General features: G+C 50.9%; 1 long non-coding RNA gene across 1 annotated transcript; it reads left to right on the forward strand.

The window, feature by feature from the left end:
* The first annotated feature begins 1,879 nt into the window (after positions 1-1,879).
* On the forward strand, positions 1,880-2,905 carry LOC139831344 (uncharacterized). The gene is made up of 3 exons (XR_011746047.1): positions 1,880-2,016; positions 2,130-2,212; positions 2,473-2,905. It is a non-coding gene; the product is annotated as an uncharacterized lncRNA (long non-coding RNA).
* Positions 2,906-6,038: the final 3,133 nt, after the last annotated feature.

Here is a 6,038-nt window from a genome sequence, read left to right on the forward strand (position 1 = left end):
CTCCTGGGCCTTCCTGGCCATCTCCTCCAGCGCGGAGGCGCGCAGCGTCTCGGTGAGGTGCGGCCATTTGGCCAGCTCCTCGAGGTCGTTGAGCTCGCGGGACGCCGCCAGCTCGGGGTCGTCCTCCTCCACCTCCACCTCCTGGGGCTGGGCATGTGGCGCTTGCGCTGGCGCCGCTGCGGGCTCGTTGATGAAGAGGCCGTCGGGGCGGCGGCTAGCCCGCCTAGCAGGCGTGCGCGGCTGCGCGCGAGGCCTCCGAGGTGAAGCACGTGCGCCGGCGCGCATCGTGCTCCACCTCGAACCACAAATCCCAGTTGGGACTTGTTTCGCCGTAGGCGGGGTGCTCCCGGAGGTCCGCCGGCAGCTGCGCGCGGCGCCTCCGGATCTCCGTGATGCGGGCGCGGCCGGAGCCCGGGAAGGTGGCACCGGAACCCGATCTAGGCTCAGGTGCCAGCCGTGGGGGAGGTGCACGTCGCCCCACGGCATTGGGACACCGGCATCCCAGAACATCTACGCCACTGCTACGGTGACGTAGATCCGGTCGCGGATGGGAGCTGGCGGCCCCATCTCGAACGCCGCCGGCGCGGTTCGCCGTCTACTACCGGCCTCATGGTTGTTGGCGGACGGCTCGAACTCCCGCTTCGGGGCCATGGCGGCGCGGAAGGTCGAGCTCGTGCGTGGGACAGTCCGTCTCCCTAGTCCACATTTAATAGGACTCGGGCACCGACAGGTGGGCCAGCCACGCGGACCAGGCGGACACGCGAGGATGCCGCGTGCCATCCGTGGCCACGCAAACCTGGCCCAGATTTGGGCGGGGTTTGGGTCGTCCCGGACACCCGCGGCCATCCGGTTGGACCCATCCGGACGCGCGGGCGCGGGATGGGTCGCCGCGTTGGAGATGCCCTAAGCTTTGTGATCCACTCTATTTGCAGACACCACCTGCCTCATTTGATTTCACCTTTTTGTTGTTAAAAAGATCATTCCACCAATCAGCTATGATTGGAGTGTGTTCTTGGTCGTATTTAGTACTGCCCTTTTCCATCCGTATTAGCTATGAGTTTTGATGCCTATGCTCTGGCTGTAGATAAAAATGATTAGTGCTACTGCTTATTATTACTTTCTCATTGATTATTTTTTCTTCCAATTCTTGAAGCTGACATGTTTATGAAGTACATAGGTACATCGATTTGTTTGTTTTAGGCTTTAGTTGGTTTGTTTCAAAAGAGGCTTTTGGGCTTTTGCCTCATTTCAAAAAAAAAAAAAGGCTTTTTGAAGGACGGAAGTCATATGTGATTCCTGTTGGTGAATCCACTCACTTGGGACTAAGCATGGAAGCCTTAAGTGATTGCATTTGTATTTCTATGTTGCGAACAGTGGCATATGTGCTTCATTTTTTTTATGTTGCATAACAATGCAGATGGCTCAGGCAAGCAATCCTGTAACTTTGCTGAAGACTTTAAGGGTTTCGTCACCTATGTGGTCAAAAGTGGATACTGACACATGTGAACTGCTCCAGTACTACTTTGGATTATATACCGTGGTAAGTGAAAAATAAAATTGGTTCTATATCATTGACAACCACGGCTCACTATTATGGAAGTAGAGCCAGTGCAGTTTCAGTTTCAGTTAGCTTCAATTGCTTGATGTGATGTTGTTGAAATAGCTTTTGCAATGGATTTTTTCTTTATTTTGCCCCTGCATGAGTTCTACATATTAGCTTCACTAAGACAAGGGTAGGTGAAACAGAAATATTGAATCAACAACTACATTTTTTGCTTTGCTACTTCAGCATAGCCTTAGTGCTTCAGGAGCAGCAGCTTTGCCATCTATGTCAATTGAAATGTTCAACATGTTATCTAATCTACGATTCCTAGTTAAAATGCCAGGTGATGGGTCCCACTTATGTTGATGTTGAGTTCCAGACCTTTGAGATAGCAAATGGTTTCAAGAACTGTGGTATGTGGCCAAACCTCAAAATGGACTGGGCACCCAAGAACATCTCTGAAGTTACCATAAGTATGCTGTAATTTATGTGGCTGTTGTATTGATTCTTCCATTGTGAAAACTTTTAATTATTGCTTTCACTCTGTAAAGTTATAATTTCTTATCATTGTTCAATGTGGTTTCAGTCCCAGGGCGTGTCACTACCTGCATGCCAGGCCGAGTCACTACCCGCATGCCAGGCCGAGATCTTCCTATGAGCAGCACTCAGGTATTACATGACATTCCCTTGGTTGATATCCTGTATTTTATTTTGCGAAGTTATAGTCAAAGATAGGATGTCGATTGAACAAATTTTGCTTCTATTTTTGTTTAGAATTACAATCCTGTCATAAGCCAGTAAGCAACCAGAACTCACTAAAAATCAGAATGGGGCTTCTTTGTTACATGTTTTTCATTAGAAACATTTATTCGAGTTCTAATTAGCATTGGGTTTTGCAGATTGTCTAACAGTCTTCTGCTGTTTTGCAGAGCTGTGTTCTGTTACCAGCGACAAACCCATTCCCAACAGAGTGGACAACTAATGCACAAGGCGAAGCCGTCGTCCCACACTTCCCCGATGATGTTTATCCAAGCTGTCCATCGCCTGCACCGTTTCCCACCCCCACCGGACAACAGGTTTGGTTGGGACCTGCGTGGCCTGCTTACAGATTCAAGTGATGGGAACCCTGAATATCATTAATGGCAGATGTTGTTTTTGTATTTTGCGGGAAGCCATGAGGCAGCAGACCTTAAAACCATTAACATAGAGGGCAGGAAGCCACGCGGCAGTAAACCTCAGTGAGGAAGTTGGTGGCAGTAAATCTTAAAACCATCGTCATAGAGAGAAAGCTGAGTGGCAGTTTTATTTATTTTCTATGGCGTGAGGCAGTAGAGGAACCGGCAGATTGAGATATAATTTGTGATTCAGTTAGTTGAAAATATCCAATATGATTCTTATCTGTCAAGGTATAATTCTTCTTTCATGTACTTATTTGCATGTGAAACGTGGGAGACAGCTGTTTGGGGCCCACCATGAAGCTTTTTCTTCTCTATTCCTCTGTTTCCCTTCCTCCAGCTCGTGTACGCCATGGTTTGCAGTTTGCTCCGCCCGCCACCGACCAATCCACCATGGCTCCTGCCCTCTCTGCCTAGGGCAGGGACGGATCCAGAAATTTAACTTTGGGTGTTCAAATTTTAACCATCAAAAAGCCTAAGGTGAAAAACTGAAAATAGTTCAGGCCTTCACCCTATTAAAAGATAAAATCAGCCATTGTAGCAACAATATCTCAAGAAGTAGAAAACATGCAAAAATGTAAAGAAAAATAAATAGTACAAAAACGTAATCTATCATAGCTTGAAAGCGGTCTATACAACGCTAGACGCCACCCGGCCTGGCGCGTTGCCTTTCTTCTTTTCCTCTACCTACCCCGGCGCCGATGACATCGAAGCCAGGGGGTGTCGCCTAGCTGGGTAGCTACTTGATTTGGGAAAGTTGGTCACATGTCGAAACTCTTTTACCTTTCAAGCACAGGCTGGTCGATGCTTTAACATTACTTGATCTGAATTATTGCTTTCAGCTAGATGGCAATATTGTCTACAAATAAGTGTACGTCTAGCTTTGGTCACAAATCAAACATTTACTATCCTCAAAAAAAAATCAAACATTTACAATTTAACTAACTTTATAGAAAATATTTACAATATATATATAACATCAAAGAGGTATATTACAAAACTACATCTTAAAAATTTAGTGTCATAAATGATATTATGTTTTCCTATGAAGTACACTTATTTATGGATGGGGATTATTTGCTAATTAAAGATTTGATCTCGATTTGGAGAGAATGTGTGATGCAGATGTGCTAAAAAATATACCGGAAGAGAATAAGAGATACATGAACTATGTACAGCATATACATGCAATTTTTGTGACAAAAATTTGGGTGTTCATCTGCACACCCATGACCCATTGTGGATCCGTCCATGGCCTAGGGCCCTATGCTCGAGTCCGAGCCCCTATTCCCCTCCTTCTCGGCCTCCGCCATGCACCGCGCCCGTCAAGCTCGAGCATAGAGATGGCGACCGCGTCGTCTGCCGTACCCGCATGCGCCCCTGTCTCCTCCGCCATACCCTATCCCGCCGCTTCGTCGAGCTACTCGACGGTCACTCTGCAGTCTCTGCTCTGCAACATGGGGTGGCCAACTTTTTTGCTGCGAGGGCGGTGCATGGTGCTTCGGGCGGCAGACGGCCAAGGCGCGAGCTCTAGGTGGCGGTTCTCGTGGCTGCGCCCCAGAGTAGGACGCGGCATTTGGCGACATGTAGCTGCTACCAGCAGCGGCGGGCATTGCTACCGGTGGTGGATGGTGTTGCTGCAAGCAGTGGCGGGCGATGCTACCATCGATAGGGGGCGCTGCTACCCGCAGTGGACAGCGGTGTTGGGTGGTGTTTCTGCAAGCAGTGGGTGGAGCTGCTACCAGTGCTGGTCGTCGGTGCTACATGGTGTTGGCGGCTTCGCTGCAGCTAGTGGCCACGCGTTGCTACATGGAGCCGGCGAATGTTGGCCGCTTATGTTACAACTGGCGGGCGACGCTGCTGCCGCCGCTGGTAGCCGGTGCTACATGGAGGTGGCGGCAGTGCCGCCACCGAAAGCCGGTGCTACATGGAGGTGGCGGTGCTGCTGCGAAGGTCGGGGGGCGCTGCTGCCACCGTCGGCAGCCCGGTGCTACATGGAGCTAGCGGCAATGCTGCGAAGGTCGGGCGACGCTACTGCAAAGGTCGACCGCCGATGCTAATCAACTGTTGGGCAGCACTGCTACATGGAGTTGGCAGTGATGCTGCTAGCGGTGATGCGAGGTCATGTCGCCGGAGTAAGCCGGTGAGTGCGGGAAGAAGGAAAAATGATCTTGTGCATCGCGTGTATGGGAGAGATAGGAGCGACCTGAGGGGGTCCACCTAGTAGTTTTTTTTGAACAGGGGTAGGGCCTGGAGGCCCTAGAAGCTTCATTTATAGCGGTGGGATAAAATTACATCAAGGAACATAAGAAAATATGAAATTACAACATAGTCCTTGTTTTTTTGCTAAGAGGACCTCAAAGAGAAAAGCAGAACGCGATTCGGTCCTCCTCCAGCGACGGTGCTTAACCTCGATGCCGCAGCCGTCGACCATGCCGCCGAGGACTACACCACTTGGGGCAAGGTCGTCGATGAACGCCGCGGTGAGGTTGATGAAGATCCTCCATATTGGCTCACTGGCCTGGAGGAAGAAGAGCCGCAGGAGCCGGGAGCTCCGCGGTGCGAAGGGGCCCCTTTGGACAGTTGGAGCAGCGGCGCCATGAAGCTGGTGCTTAGTTCCTTCGCCAGAAGAAGCTTCAACGATCCCCGGAGTTCAAGATCTAGCCGTCGCCGAGCTCTGGCCTCCACCATGGCGGCCAGATCCGGCAAGATCGGATCAAAATCGAGCTCCACCGAGCTTATTAGTTGGAGGTGAAGAAGAGATCTCCTCCGCTGCTATTTCCTCCGACCACCGGAGCATCACAGAGAGGAGAAACTCCGCCACTGGCCAGCCCGAGCTGCTCGCTAGCTCCGACCATACACGGCATGACTCTAGACCGGCAACCTGCCATACAAACTCGACGAAAACCTAAACTACTATATACAGAAGGCCAGCCTCCTCTCCCCCAACGCCTCCGGCCGGCAGAGCCACCGGAGAGGAGAGGGAGAGGAGTCGGTGAGGTCTCAAGGACTCTCAAGGTACTGTAGAGGGGCGAGAGGGGAGAGGGGGGAATGAGACGTCCACCTAGTAGATGGAAAATAGATGGGAAAGAAAGCGACGTTTCACGGCTTGTAGCTTAATCGAACGGTTTCAGTCGCATCGGACGGTCGCGGACCCAGGGGATCGAAAGTTTGATCCTCCGGGGAACGCTCAGCAGCACCCTTTGGCATTTGTGTTGTACCGCGCATAATTATGACTACTGCGACATGGTGAGGTCTCGCCATCCGTATGTGGATGACCCCTTGCGCATGGAGACCGACGAGGAGTCATTGGCGGGGCG

The sequence above is a fragment of the Lolium perenne genome, chromosome 5 (genome assembly GCF_019359855.2).
Source record: "Lolium perenne isolate Kyuss_39 chromosome 5, Kyuss_2.0, whole genome shotgun sequence".
Classification (NCBI taxonomy): Eukaryota; Viridiplantae; Streptophyta; class Magnoliopsida; order Poales; family Poaceae; genus Lolium; species Lolium perenne.